The sequence below is a fragment of the Caretta caretta genome, chromosome 5, assembly GCF_965140235.1.
Source record: "Caretta caretta isolate rCarCar2 chromosome 5, rCarCar1.hap1, whole genome shotgun sequence".
Lineage (NCBI taxonomy): Eukaryota > Metazoa > Chordata > Testudines > Cheloniidae > Caretta > Caretta caretta.
The window spans coordinates 40,003,905-40,019,781 of record NC_134210.1 but is presented as its reverse complement, the minus strand read 5'-3'; positions in this window follow the sequence as shown (position 1 = coordinate 40,019,781).

Genomic DNA, 15,877 nt, shown 5'->3' with positions numbered 1-15,877 from the left:
GGATGCATACTGTGGAAAGTGTAGAAGATCTTTTTATATACACACAAAGCATGAAAAAATACCTCCTCCCACCCCACTCCTGCTGCTAATAGCTTATCTAAAGTGATCACTCTCCTTATAATGTGTATGATAATCAAGGTGAGCCATTTTCAGCACAAATCCAGGTTTTCTCACCCCCCCCCCAACACACACACACAAACCCATTCTCCTGCTAGTAATAGCTTATCTAAAGTGACCACTCTCCTTACAATGTGTATGATAATCAAGGTGGGCCATTTCCAGCATAAATCCAGGGTTTAACAAGAACGTCTGAGGGGGAGGAGGGTAGGAAAAAACAAGGGAAAATAGGTTACCTTGCATAATGACTTAGCCACTCCCAGTCTCTATTCAAGCCTAAGTTAATTGTATCAAATTTGCAAATGAATTCCAATTCAACAGTTTCTCGCTGGAGTCTGGATTTGAAGTTTTTTTGTTGTAATATCACAACTTTCATGTCTGTAATCACGTGACCAGAGAGATTGAAGTGTTCTCCAACTGGTTTATGAACGTTATAATTCTTGATATCTGATTTGTGTCCATTTATTCTTTTATTTATTTATTCACACAAGAGATCCACTTCCTGGACACTACAGTGCTAATAAACGATGGTCACATAAACACCACCCTATACCGGAAACCTACTGACCGCTATTCCTACCTACATGCCTCCAGCTTTCACCCTGACCACACCACACGATCCATCGTCTACAGCCAAGCTCTGCGATACAACCGCATTTGGTCCAACCCCTCAGACAGAGACAAACACCTACAAGATTTCTATCAAGCATTCTTACAACTACAATACCCACCTGCTGATGTGAAGAAACAAATTGACAGAGCCAGAAGAGTACCCAGAAGTCACCTACTACAGGACAGGCCCAACAAAGAAAACAACAGAATGCCACTAGCCATCACCTTCAGCCCCCAACTAAAACCCCTCCAACGCATTATTAAGGATCTACAACCTATCCTGAAGGACGCTTCACTTTCACAAATCTTGGGAGACAGGCCAGTTCTTGCCTACAGACAGCCCCCCAACCTGAAGCAAATACTCACCAGCAACCGCATACCACACAACAGAACCACTAACCCAGGAACCTATCCTTGCAACAAAGCCCATTGCCAACTGTGCCCACATATCTATTCAGGGGACACCGTCATAGGGCCTAATCACATCAGCCACACTATCAGAGTTTCGTTCACCTGCACATCTACCAATGTGATATATACTTCATGTTCTGTGTGTATATAAATCTCCTCACTGTATTTTCCACTGAATGCATCCTATGAAGTGAGCTGTAGCTCACGAAAGCTTATGCTCAAATAAATTGGTTAGTCTCTGAGGTGCCACTAGCGCTCCTTTTCTTTTTGCGAATACAGACTAACACGGCTGCTACTCTGTAAACTGTTTACATTATCTAAACTGAACTGAGGCATCAGTTGTAATGGGGATTAAAAACTGAAGGGGAAATGGTGAGAGAAGGACATTTCTGGTATATCACAGAAAGCTCTTGTTGATGTTTCTCACAGTCATCTGACAGGGGCATTTCTTTTAATGAACTCCCTCTATGACTGTAGAGGATTTTTAATGGAGTTTTAACTATTCTGGGCATTAGGAGAGCCACCGAGGAAGTCAATGAAAAATGGAACCCATTGAAATAAAATGTATTGATATTGCTCACTTACTAGAAATGTTGTTGAGGTGAAGTTAAGGTTTCTTCTGCCCAGTCGTGCCTTCTGCTTTGTGTGCCCGTTCAGAACCTCGCACTTCAAAACTGCAAACTCAAATATTAGGAAATCAGGAAATGCTCCCTGTGTGTCCACCCAAAGAACAGCATGATGATTTAACTGGGAATGATGATTTAACTGGGAATTGGTCCTGCTTCGAGCAGGGGTTGGACTAGATGACCTTCTGGGGTCCCTTCCAACCCTGATATTCTATGATTCTATGATTCTATGAGCACAACTATCCACAAATTTACAAAAATTAGGAAGTGCACACTAAAGGAGCTGTTTTCTGTACAATACAACCACATGACCTTCACTTTTCCCCCGTTGGGGTGGCAGCAGACTTGGAACACCACAGTAACTTTGGCTCTCCTTAACTCAAACTGTCATTGTCTCTTTGACCACCACAAGTCCAAATCACTACCCCTATTCACAGAGTCCAACCTTACCCTCAGTGTGGCTTGTGGAGCAGTATTGATACTAGGAGCAATTATCACTGCTTAGGAGCAAGAGCACTGGACACAGTGAGCAGCTACTCCTTGTTTCCAGCTTGGTTCCAGTCAAAGAGGCTAACGATGCAATACAAAAGCTAACAAAGAGATTTCTTAAAATTACTTTCCTCTGATTCAGGTGGAGATATTCTCCATTGTCCAGAGAATGATACAAGGTGTTGACATTCCCATGGGGACAGAGTTAAGGTTTGTTTCTTCCTGCATGCTGGCCAGCTAAGGTAGCAGCAGGAGGAACAGGCCAAGATGCTGTGCTCCTTACTACTCCTTACCTGCCAGCTCCCCTTCTCCTCCTGACCCCTCAATGCTCTCTTTAAGGTTTGGAGGAGGAAAGGAGAGGGAAGCTGCTAGCTGATGGAGTACTTGCCTTCCCATAATAATAGTTGATGCTGAAAATTCTTCCCAGTCTATTCATTTTCAAAGAACGAACACACCTAAAACCTTTATTAGTTCCAATACGTTTTAGTGGGGCATGAAGCCACAGCTGGGTTTGAAGGGAAGGGCAGCAAAAAGCCCTTCTCTCCCTCTTTTTCTCTAGTAAGGGCCTGATTCTGTGACACTCCAAGCATCTCTTACAAGTTGCTGTGCACCCTCAACTCCCATTAGGTCAGATCCAGAAAACGTCTACTCTCAGGAGGAGTCTGATTAAAGTCAGGTGAAGGATTGGGCCCATTTATATCAGTGGCAATTGAAGGTACTCAGGCCTTTACAGGAGCCGGCCTTCATTGTTAGATCACTGTATATACTACATCGCTGTTAGGTATTTTGCATGCTGATTAAACACCTATACCAGCTGTGTCTTCTAAGAGGCTTCTTTGGGAGTGCAGACTAAATGGAAGCTCTAATAACCACATTCATCCTAGTACGAGAGACGCTGTCATGGTGATGTTTATCTGTTGATTGTCCCTTAGAGATGGAAGTTCTACCTAGCAAAATGAGAGTTGAAGAGACATTATTATTTCTTTATTTATGATATATTATTTATTAGTATCAGGCCCCATCCCACTTTGCGCTCTATCTTTAAATTAGTTCATAAGCCTTGATTTATTTATCCAGGAATAACTCTCAGTTCTTTATTCTTATATTTGAAGATTAATGTCCTGAACACAGAAACTCCTCAAAGGGAGCGCAAAGCTGGGCCTCATAACCACTCTATAAGGGGGCGCAAAGCTGGGCCCCACAACCGTTCCACAAAGGACAGAGGGATCACAAGGAAACCCCTGATGTTTGATATAAGAACACAGAAGGCCATATTCTTTGGTTCTCTAAATCCATTATGTAATGCTTATGTGGCGCAAGGCAGAGTTAATTCTGTCAGAGGTGGTCAGTGGAGAATTTCCCTGTTTACGGGAACGCTCTGCCAGTGTGAAATTGGTGGAGGCACAGAAGTCACCTCCTGTGCTAGCCACCCCACTGTAGTGGGGTAGTGGGAAGGAGGAAGCATATTGGGAGTGTTCTGAGGCAGGAAAGGGAAAGGGGGAAGTGTGGTGGAGTGGAGTGTGCAGCTCTCCTTTCCTGCTTTAACTTGTGCCAGGGCCAAGTGGCTTGGGATCTGGGAGTCAGAACCACCAGCACCTTGGTAGCATCCCCCTCCACTGCATGTTGCAAGGAAACTGTTCCCTCTGTTGCTCTTGCTACTGATGTTCCGTGATTCCCCTCTCTTTATATACTTGGTTTCTATTCAGCTGGACAGACTTCTTCAGTGAATGCATCCTACTTTTCTATTTGCAAATTATTCACAAGTGGATGTTGATTCTTATAGTTTTGTTCATTATTAAAGATTATTTGAATGGTTTATGCCCTCGTCCACCCAGGTCTTCAGAAGTACACAATGGAACTGGGAAAGACCTTCTGAATGGATCAAATGCCAAAGATGTTTCCCCTTTTGGGAGGGGGCAGAATAAGGTTGCAGAGCATTGTTGTCAACTCTTGCAATTTTATCATGCATCTCGCCTTGTGTTTTTTTGTAAGGCTCCAGCTCCTGGATTAACACAAATCTGCAAGCACTTCAGCTTTAGTTTAAAATAAAAAGTAAAGTTTCTAGCCCTCATGGTTATAAAGAAAAGCTTAACACCCCTCACCCCTGAACCCTAAGGGTTCCAACAGCACAAAACAGATAAGAAATCATTGTGAATGACTATGAATTATCACTATGGATGACAATGAATAGTTATCAGGCCAGGGAAAGTGTGTGGGAATGACTCTATTGCCCAGCTGGGTGAGGGCACTACCTAGGATGTGGGTGACCCAAGTTCCGATTCCTGCTCCAATGACTATTATTGATAAAAAGGGGAACCGCTTAAACAGAAGAGATTGAGAAAGACCTGACCTCTAATATCCTATAGCTCAGTGGTTTGGGTGCTCTCCTATAACAGGGCAGACCTATGTTCAAATTCCTTCTCAAGCAGGAGAACTTACATGCACTTTATGTAAAATGGGTTAGTTAAGTTTGGTTGGGTACACCTTTATGTCCTCAGCTTCCTGCTGCAGAAGTGGAGTCTTGATACTTGTCCCTTCAGCCCTACCAATCTATTTACAGTGAGTATATTTTGCGGGCCCTTCACAAGGAAAAAAACTTGAAACATACCAGACTGTGTTGTAGTCATAACTGTTGACACTGGAGATTCCCTAACCCGCAAAGCTCAGATCTGGATTCAAGTTTCCCTGTCGGTCAGCAGTATTCAGATCCAGGTTTTAGTGAGACACATTACCGAGATAGACAAAGAGGCAAAATTTGGATGCACATCAAACTTTCGGAAACTTTTCCTCTCCAGCTGATGCACAGATCTTCATGTTTGGTGGTGCTGATAGCACTCCTGTATTTTACAAGGTATGGTTTTTCTGGAAAGAAAAAGATCCTTTTCACTCATATTAACAGCCTACCAGTAATCTGTTTGTGTGATTAATTCCTTGAGCATCGCAATTTACATATGTTTTAATTGTCAAGAAGCTTAGCTACTCATCTTTTCTATGCTTTATTTTAGTATTCAAACCCAAGTCTACCATGGTCAGCAATGGAGTTTTGAGGATACACATCTTGTAAATTCCATTCATCCATTTATAACAGCAACAATATACTTAAACTTGCTTCCGTAGCAATCCTGGAGAGTTAAGTAGGAAAATCAGTTGTTCCCTACAGGTTAATATCTGTTTTCCTCCAATCAGAATGCAGTTTACTGTTCATTAGGTTGGCTGCTTATATTATTTAACTTAATATTCATTATAAATTATTTAATTTCTTAAGTCTTATGGTATTCAATATGATTGAAACAATTATTCCTGAGCACAATCATCCAAATAACAGTACACGATTTTACTAAATCCCAAGCCAGTAGTTTAATCTCAGCTATCTGCTCCTGTTCATAAACTTCTCACACTGAGTTTTTGAGGGTTATAACATCATTGAAACTGTTTGCTTGAAATGCACCCTTGAATTCAATAAGAAAAAATGTATTATTCTATATTTAATGAGAAGAAAATGGCAATTACAAAAGAACGTGTGAAATCATAAAATATACTGATGTAGAAAGATTGTATGGACTTCAATTTTTATTTATTTATTTGTTCGCTTATTGCTGCCAAGCCTGACTTGCCATGGGCCATGGAAGCTTGGATTTTGTTTTCATCTTGCAAAATGGCATCCTTTTGGATTTTGATTTATAAAATAAAACCCAGGGATGGGTCAGTTTTATCTGAACCACAAAAGGTTGGGACTGTCCAGACGAAAGAATTCAGTATCCCCTTTCTATTGCTGTAATGGGTAAACACAGGTGTGGTTTTGGTTTTAAAAAATCTTGTCACTTAGGTATGGATTGTGCAAAACCAAAAAGAGTAGTGGATGAAGTCTGAGCTCCATTTTCTGTGAACTAGGCATGAAAGGGTTTAAATAACCATTTCTGGGTTTGGTCCATCTCCAGTTTTGAAATCAAATGCCTTATAGTTGATAGATAAGTCATCTAGATGATCATTACTTTCTGTGACAGGAGCTGAGTACTCTTCCACAGTAACTTTTCCCACAATTCTTTTTTGATTACTTCTTATATATTACCTGTGTAATAACATCCTAAAATGCCTCTGTACTGCATGCTAATATGATACAGCACATTAGAATAACTCCAGTTTGTCTCATGGACAGGGAGGAAGAAAGGTGAATCAAGGTACATCATTTCATTTCTCTTGCATAGTGTCACTTAATGGAGTTAGGAGCAGGGAATGGTGGTATGATAGTTGGTTATGCTGATTGCATCCTCACACACTGATAAGTGTTAAGGGCAGATTTTGCCAATACCTACTAGTGAGTACAATGGTCATGGTCTTTGTTCCCTCTAACTCCCCCACTCCCCGCAGCTGTCAGAGTACAAGTTTAATTTGTCTGAGCACAGCCATGTACACAGAACAATGTCAAGCGCATAGTTCCTGACAGAGAGTGAGTCTTAGTGATTATTGCCATCTACAATAAACCGAAGTAGGAACAAAGTGAAAGAAAGCCTAGACACTTATGCGTTGGCTCTGAGTAAATAAATGTGAACCATGCAATGATTCGTTAGAGGGGACTTGCAGAAACCACAGAACTGAAGGGAGGGTTGGGATGGTTTCCAGGCCTTTGATGGAGTTACCTTCTCTATAAATGCTGCTGTATCACTCCTGCCACAGATGACCTATTCTTGCCATTGGAATAGAGAAGATTGCACCAAATGGCAGCAATTTTTCCAAAACCATATGAGGGAGGAGTTCCGTGAACCCTTCACAAGGTCTCTCCACCCCGTCCCTCACCAAAATCGAATTGTACAAATCAGACACTCTGCTACACTGTCAGTGTTCTCAGTATATTTTCCAGGGTCAAAGTAAAAACACTTCCAGCAGCTGGTACTTCATGATTTTGTTAAGGTTTGTTCCCTCCTGCCTTGGATCTCAGAAAACATTTGGGTTTATGTGGGAAAGTGCATGTCTAGATGATCCACCATTCCCACTCTCCTTCTATTGGAGAGCACGTCCACTGAAAGTGAGGCAGACTTTCCTGTGTATTCTGCTCCTGATTTGCAAATAGTTCTTTGAAAATACAACTATTGTCACTATCACTCTAATGTTCTTCACAAAATGATGTAGACAGATACAGTGTATTGCAGGATGTGCTGGCCTAAACAAGAAACTCTGTATGGTATAGAGTGTGATTAGAAAAGGCATCCACAAGACATCTGGGCCTGAAATATCTGTGTTTAGCCTTTCATTGCATGGAACAGATACAACCTGCTTGGAAGCCAGTCAGGGACACTTCAGAATATTGATCAGAGTCCATCTGCTCAAAGGACTGAAACTATGGAGGTAAGGAACATTTCCATTAGGGTTATTTCCTTAAAGTTTGAACTCCCTGGCACAGAACCTGGCATGTGATGTCGCCAATTTACCCTGCATCACTGGCAGACTCTGGACCTAAAGCCAGCCCTGGGAGACTCATTCCATTGCAGAGGGACACTCTGATGGCAGAAAGCCAAGAAGTGTAATTATGTAGAGGCCATATCAAAGAAGGACTAGCCTAGTGGGATTAGCGGTCATGGTAGGAAGCACTAAGTATCTGCAGGATCAGTCCAGTAGAAATGCGAGAGGCCAGGACCAGACAGGAGAAATCAGGTACAGTCCACTGATTACAATAATTCTTTAACTTAGTGGCACTAAAATTACATTTGTATGAACTATTAATTAGTTTTTAAATTAGAGTTTTGCTTTAGGGGGCCATATTTCCTCATCAGCCTAACCCTCGCTGTTCCCACCTGTCACAGAATTAACTAGTCCCTTCTCCTTCCAGACTCCTGACAGGAGCTTTGTCCCGCTAATCTGGTTGCACCAGCAGGAAGGACTTTGTCACAGTCCCCCTGCCTCCAGCCCCACACTCCCATTAAGCTCCTCTATGGTCCTGCATTTTAAAGCTGCCGAGGTCACATTTTTATAGCCACTGCGATTGTGTTGGTCACTAAGGGGTGCACTCAACACTACCCTCTCTCCTCCCTGCAGCATATGCAGCATGCGGTATTCAAAACCATCATTTTAATTTCTAGTCCTTCTTTGATATGGCCGCTACATAATTTCCATGTAGAATAATGTGGTACTTTCAGTTTGTTCCTTTGAGCAAAGCTTTATGCGAAAGAGAAGGGAATTGTAGGAGCTCTGCTTAATATGACTTTTACTAAAGTAGTCATAATGAGAGCCCTTTGGCTGAGCAGGAGCAGCAAAAAACAACAACCAACAACCTCCTGTCTGCCCCCCCAACCCCATTAACTTTCAGGAGAAATACTATGTTCACAACTTAAAAAATACTGGGAAGACGTGCTCAATAATGCTTTAATTTTCATGTCTGTAGTTATTAAATCTTGGTACCAATTAAAGGATCAAGGGATATTTTCTGATGACATCTATAGCTTCTTTAAAATTCAGGGGTGGCAATGCAATTTACTGCCTTACACATGTCTGTATAGCAACCAGCAAACCTTCTACGGAAGAAATTAAATCTCCCCCTGAAGCAGAGTGATTGCATAGATGACTTATTCAAATGTGTAGATAAATTATTTTGACATGTTGTGCAGGAAGGAACAGAGGCATATCAGTATTGAATAGATCTCGGTATCACAGGTAACTGCATTACCTGATGTACCTAGTACCAGAAAAATGTGACTGAAGAAACTTCAAAAATGACTGAATGGGCTTAAACCGAATGTGATCTTGCCACATTTGGTAACACCACATTACAGAAAAGTGACCCCCTTCCCCCCCGAGCCTCCAGATACAGGAGAGAGAGGAATGATGAGAATAGTCAAGAATAATAGCAACGAAAAAGCCTGTTAAATTGAATTGTGGACTTCCTCTTTCTACTGGGGCTCCTTCCCAATTCATCCTAGATCAGACAGACACAAATAGGAGAATTTACATTTAACCCAAGATTTTCAAAAAAGGGGTGCCTCAAGTTAAACTCCTAAATCTATACTAGTTTCTCAAATGAATGGCTGGGTTTTCAAACGTGCTGAACTCCCAGCTGCTCCTGTGGATTACCATGGCAGTTGCCGGTCTTCAGCATGTTACAGGAGGCACTCAGCACCAGGCAAGATCTATCCTACAGGCTTGTGAAGCATTTTGTTTGTCCCCAAATTTCTCCAGGATGTACAACATAGGTTTGAAACCTCCAGCTTCAGCTAGTGTTTGCATGACTTGTTTCCTACTTCAGTCTGAGTCAGGATATTTCTGCCCTTTATAGTTGATAGTAACTCTATCTGAGGGGCTTAGAAGAGGCTACGCTGGAGACAGATTCACTTGTGCCTCTTACAGTAGGTATTTCTAGGAATGGTATCCACTTTTATATTTACAAGAATTCTGGCATTTTTTAATCAAGAGTTGCCAGACTGGATAAGATCCAAGGACCATAGTCCAGTAACCTGTTTCCAACAGTGACCAGTACCAGATGTTTTCAGAGGAAGGTTTATGAACCCCGCAGCAGGCAGATGTGGGCTAATAAGCCACCCACATAGGTCTCATTGTGATTGCCAATAGAGAGTGGCTTAACCCTGGAGCACAAGGTTTAATATCCCTTCCAAAATGTTTGTTTGTTATTAATTATAGCAAAGCTGCTCCTGGATAGTCCTGGTATCAGTATAAATAGCCCCCAATCCCCTTTAAAATATTGTAAGTTCATGGCCTTAGATGCATAAGGGTGGATTTTGGTGCACAGTTATAGGCATCCAAATTTGCAGAAGTTGGCCCTACTGTTTTCTTAATGTATACTTCTTAGTACTGGTATGACCTGGTGAAAGGCTGAGGCTTTTAGGATAGCAGCAGTGGGCATTGGCAAATTTTAAAAATCTATAACGGTTTTGAATGCAGCAGGTAGTAAGAAGTTCATTTTAAACCACCTATTTACTAATAAATGCCATTCACATCACTAAGGGCTTGGCTATACTTGCAAGTTAGAGCACATTAAAACAGCCCCAGGCACGCTAACTCACGACCCGTCCACACTGGCAAGGCACTTGGAGCGCCTGGACTCTGCAGCTGGAGCACTCTTGGTAATCCACGTCCACAAGAAGCATAACGCTTGCTGTGCCTCAGCTGAAATGCCCCAGCATCAGTGTGAACGAGGTGTTGCATTACTGCGCTATGATCGGCCTCCAGAAACGTCCCATAATCCCCTTAAGTCAAGTGGCCACTCTTGTCATTGTTTGGAATCAGCTGCAGGAATGCAGATATGCCCTTTCAAAGCTCCGTTTCTGACAGCCGGCTGCTTATCTGCTCCGGGACAAAGCAACCATTAGTGTGGAATGTTGCTTGCTGTGAGTGTGAGAGAGAGAGGCAGGGAGGAGGGGGTCTGCTGCTGTCTGAACTTACAAGACAGCATGCTGACATGCTCTCAGTCCCCCCAAAACCCACTCTCTCTCCCCCCACATACACACAACACACTCCCTGTCACACTCCACCCCACCCTACTCCATTTGAAAAGCACATTGCAGCCACTTGCATGCTGGGATAGCTACCACAATGCACTTCTCTCTGTGGCGTTGCAAGAGCTGCTAATGTGGCCATGCCAGTGCGCTTGAATCTGACAGTGTGGACACACTGCAGCACTTTCCCTACTGCGCTCTCCAAGGGCTGGTTTAACTCACAGCACTCTACATCTGCAAGTGTAGCTATGCCCTAAATATTGTCAAGATTCAGTAAATTGTATGTGTGTGGGAGTGATTCCTGTTCCATTCTACTGCCAAACCCCACACCTTCACCTGAGCCCCACACCTTCTCTCCTTTACTTTGTGTAGCTACTGTATCTTTTCCATGTATCCTGCTATAATGGGAGAATGAAGAGAAGAGGGAGAAGGAGATGAAGTTGAAGAGAGAGCCTAGTTTGGATTAATGTAATGAAGTGATTAAATGTGCTCCACTGAAGGATACCATTTGTTTGCCATTTGCCACATCCCAGTTGTACATTTTCCTCTCCCTTATTTATTAATTGAAGATTAAAAACAAAATCATCCAAGCATTGGTCTTGCTGTTCTAGCCACAAAATCACTGCCTTGCCTCATACATGACAAGCATCATCCTTTTTTTTATGTATCTATTTTCTGCCAGAATACTCTATGCAGTTGATACCCTTTAGACAAGCCGACAGAAAGGATGTTGGATATGCTGTTGCTGCTCAGATGCCTTGGGACCATCTTATACCTATTATTTAATCTGCTGTGGAAATTACAACTCGTGCTACTGTGAGTATAGCCAGTTATGATGGCACAACACATAAAAACAAACCACTTTGTAAATGCCTATAACGGCAAGCAACGCAAACCTTCTCCAACCAAATATACACTCACCAACAAAGAAATTAGAAAGACAAATACTTTGGTTTAGAGCTACCCAGCAAAGGTTTGGCTAAAAACATGAGCCTTGGATCATGTTTTGAAGGCTAATAAGCTTAGGCTGTGATGGACCACAAGAGGGAGGGAGTTCTAGGATGAATCCAGGGGCTCTCCCCCAAGAGCACCCTTCCAGTAGGGCTCAAGAGGCCGATCCTTTTCCCTTGTGTAAAATTGAAAGAGTTACATTGATTAAATGAGAGCTGAGTGACATCCAAGAGAAATAAGAATGTCTAGTAACCTCGCCTTGTACAGAGATAAATGCAAAACCCAATCTTAATTAATATTTTATGCTTCCCAACTTACATTACAGCTCTAATAGTTTCTATTTGAATATGCCTTAGCACATGATATATAATCTGATCTTGCACCTTAACAGGTTACAGGTCAAAACTGGATACAAACAGTAGAATTGTCAATAATAAAGCAGAAAAGGCAGAAGTGTTCAATAAATATTTCTGTTCTCATTTGGAAAAACTCAGCTGATGTATTCATATTACATGATGATAATGAAACATTTCCATTCCAACAATAACTCAGGAGCATGTTAAACTCGCTACTAAGTATAGATATTTTAAAATCAGCATGTCCAGATAAATTACATCCAAGAGTTTCAAAAGAGTGGGCCGAGGAGCTCACTGGACTATTAATGTTGAATTTTAATAAGTCTTGGAACACTGGGGAAGTTCCAGAAGACTGGAAAAAAGTGAACTTTGTGCCAGTATTTTAACAGGGTAGCCTGGATAGCCTGGGTAATTATAGGTGTGTCAGCTTGACATTGACCCTGGCTAAAATAATGGAAAGGCTGACACAGGACTCAATTAATAAAGAATTAAAGGAGGGCAATATAATTAAGGCCAATCAATATGGGCTTATGGAAAATAGATCCTCTTAAACTAACTTTATATCTTTTTAAAATGAGATTACAAGATTAGCTGATAAAGGTAAAAGTGTTGATGGAATATGCCTAGACTTCTGTAAGGCATTTGACTTTGTACTGCATAATATTTTGATTAAGAAATAGAACAATAAACATGGATAACATTAAATGAATTAAAAACTGGTTGACAAGTCTCAAAATGTTTTTTTATATTGGCAGTAATCATCCAGCTGGTATGTTTCTAGAGAGTTCCTGCAGGGATCAATTCTTGACCCTATGCTAGTTAACATTTTTATCAATGACCTGAAAGAAAACATAAAATCAGTAAAGTTTGCAGATGACAGAAAGATTGGGCAAATGGTAAGTAATGAAGAGGACAGGTCATTGAGACAGAGCGACCAGGATCTCTTGGTAAATTGGGTACAAACAAACAATATTCATAACATGACCAAATATAAATGTATACATCTAGGAATAAAGAATGTAGGCCATACTTACAGGATGGGGGATGCTATCCCGGGAAGCACTGACTCTGAAAAAGACTTGGGGGTCAGGGCGGATAGTTAGCTGAACAAGAACTCCCATGCAACGCTGTGGTCAAAAGGTCTAATGTGATCCATGAATGTATAAACACGTGAATATTGGGTAGGAGTAGGGAAGTTATATTACCTCTGTATTTGGCACTCATTCAACTGCTGCTGAAAAACTCTGTCCAGTTCTGGTGTCCACAATTCAAAAATAATGTTGATAAATTGGAGAGGGTTCAGAGAAGAGCCACGAGAATGATTAATGCATTAGAAAAAATGCCTTAGAGTGAAAGACTGTGGGCACTCAATCTATTTATCTTAGCAAAAAGAATGTTAAAGGGTGACTTGATCACAATCTATAAGTATCTACATGAGAAACAAAATTTTGATAACAGGCTGTTCAGTGCAGCAAAGGTATAATTTAATACAATGGCTGGAAGATGGAGCTAGACAAATTCAGACTGCAGAAAAGGTATATCTTTTTAAAAGAGAGGGAAACTCCATCACTGACAATTTTTAAATCAAGACTGGATATTTTCTAAAATATATACTCTTGTTCAAACAAGAATCAGGGAAGTTCTGTGGCTTGTGTTATACAGGAGATCAGACCAGATGATCCAACTGATCCCTTCTGGCCTTGGGATCTATGAAACTAAGTTCTAAGAAGTATATTGTATGGGATTATTTTGGCTGAGATCTTAGCAATTGAGGGCCTGTCTGTGCAGATGTCAGAGTTTGTCCCTGTGTCCTTGGTCAAAATTTCCTTACCACCCACTGTTATGTAGCATGCTAGGCAGTAGCTGCCACTCCACTACAGAGGTGGTTGAATTTTAGTGAGGATGTCCTTTGTGATGTGCCCTTTGTGATGTTTTCATCTGAAAGGTGCTATATAAATGTAAACTGTTACTGTTAGTATTATTGCGGTAGGTGTTAAGTTGACTGTTCCATAGATTGTGGTGGAAACTTTAAAATCATTCAAGCTCTGAGTCAATCAGCACTCCCACATAAGAAAGGAGATGTAAAAAGGCATCATGCACAGAGACTGCTACATGGCCCTGTCAAGTGCCAGTGGTACAAACTCCCAGACACAATTCTCCCCTGGGGGAGAGGATGAGAGACCAAATATGTGACAGTTGTAAGTCATGTTCCTTAAAGCACTACTAGAAGATGTTCAGATACTATGGTGATGAGCACAGTATAGGAACTGATGTAGAAGGAAATATTGGGCAATGCAGTGCGCAGTCAGGTTAAATGGCAGATTTTACTGTATTTAAAATAATCAGCCCAGATAAGTGAAAAGTCGATAAACGAGCTCAGTCTGAAAACTGCTTTGTAATAGCTGAGCTGTGGATAATTACAAGATTACCCTAGAGGCTGCTTCTTTACCCAGATGAGTTTGAAAAGGCAAAGCTTTGTGAAATGGCATGATGTCTCTTTCAGAGGTAAAGGAAACACGGCTGTCCTGCTTCACTCATTACCTCTGTAGTTTGGTCAGGGAAGAGTCTATGTGTTTGTGGGAGGGGAAGGGGCAGGAGAGGGAGAGAGCAATGTCAAATGTTCCCGAAGGTAATTGGGTCAATCAGACCATTAATGTTTCTGATATCACAGTATTCAAAGTATAGATTAGAAAGACAGCTATAAATAAAATCATAATTTATTCATACTGAAAGAGAACATGGCAATAATTAAAATCTCCAAAGAGAGACTCTGAAAGTGCGATAAAAGGAAAAAGAAACTAGAAAAAATCCAAGAATGAGGTCTCAAGCAGAAGATGAAAAAAGAATTTAATCTGTCATCATCAACTCATATTAACAATAAAACACCTCCCCTTTCTTTCCCTCCTCACTAAAAAGCAAATTAATTCTATTCCAAAATGTATTTTTGCTGAGTTCAGGTATTTCTTTGGTTTTCAGATTTCATTAGTTTTTCCTCCCATTATATCTTTCCTTCTGAGTTGTGGTTGCATATAGCAGAGGAGACCCAAATGCAATTCTGTTACTGTTAATTCGTCCTCTATAATGATAATGAGAAATATCTGCTTGTCCCTCCACGTACTCCTGGGGGGCAAGATCCCCAAGAGGGTCAGTAGAGTGTGCCAGGGGAGCATAGGGCACCCCAGGAAGGAATGTTACAGCAAGCTTGCTCCCTGTGGGAGGGATGCAGTTCTCCACTACCTTCTAACATGGGACTATGCCTGGTAGGCATTCCTAGAGTAGGAACTTAACAGCTCTCTCAATTACAGCTCTCCAGCAAATTCTAGGGACAAAATGTGAAGTCATCTGTATTGCTGTTACCAAGTAAGTACAACTGGAATGACCTCTCTCATATTAGTACTTAAGGTACAGGGCATTGACCCTGGGGAATATACAGTGGGCACTGACTTATAGTGTGGGTCCTAAATCTGCTAGTTTTGCTAAAACACTTCAATTGTCACACTCTTTATTATGGTTTTAAGCCATTTTAAGCGTGTGATACTGTTTTTCCTGCATCTGGCTTCTTAAGAAGCAGAATGAGCTTCTACCCTCTGTTCCAGAAGGGATGCTGTTTCAATCTATCACTTGTCATTATATTTTTTTCCCCCAGGAATGAACTCTGTTCCAGGGTGAATATTTTTGTAACAAATTCTTCCATGCCTGAGATTCTTTCCAAAGAAGATGCTGTTTCATTACCAGAGATGGATCCAAACCAGCCCTCTAGATCTGAACCATCCCATACTATGGGTCCAGTTCAGATCTAGATCTGCTAGTCCCATATTATAATGGACCAAACCAAAAACATTGCCGATGAACACTCCTGAACTTTAGATCTGGT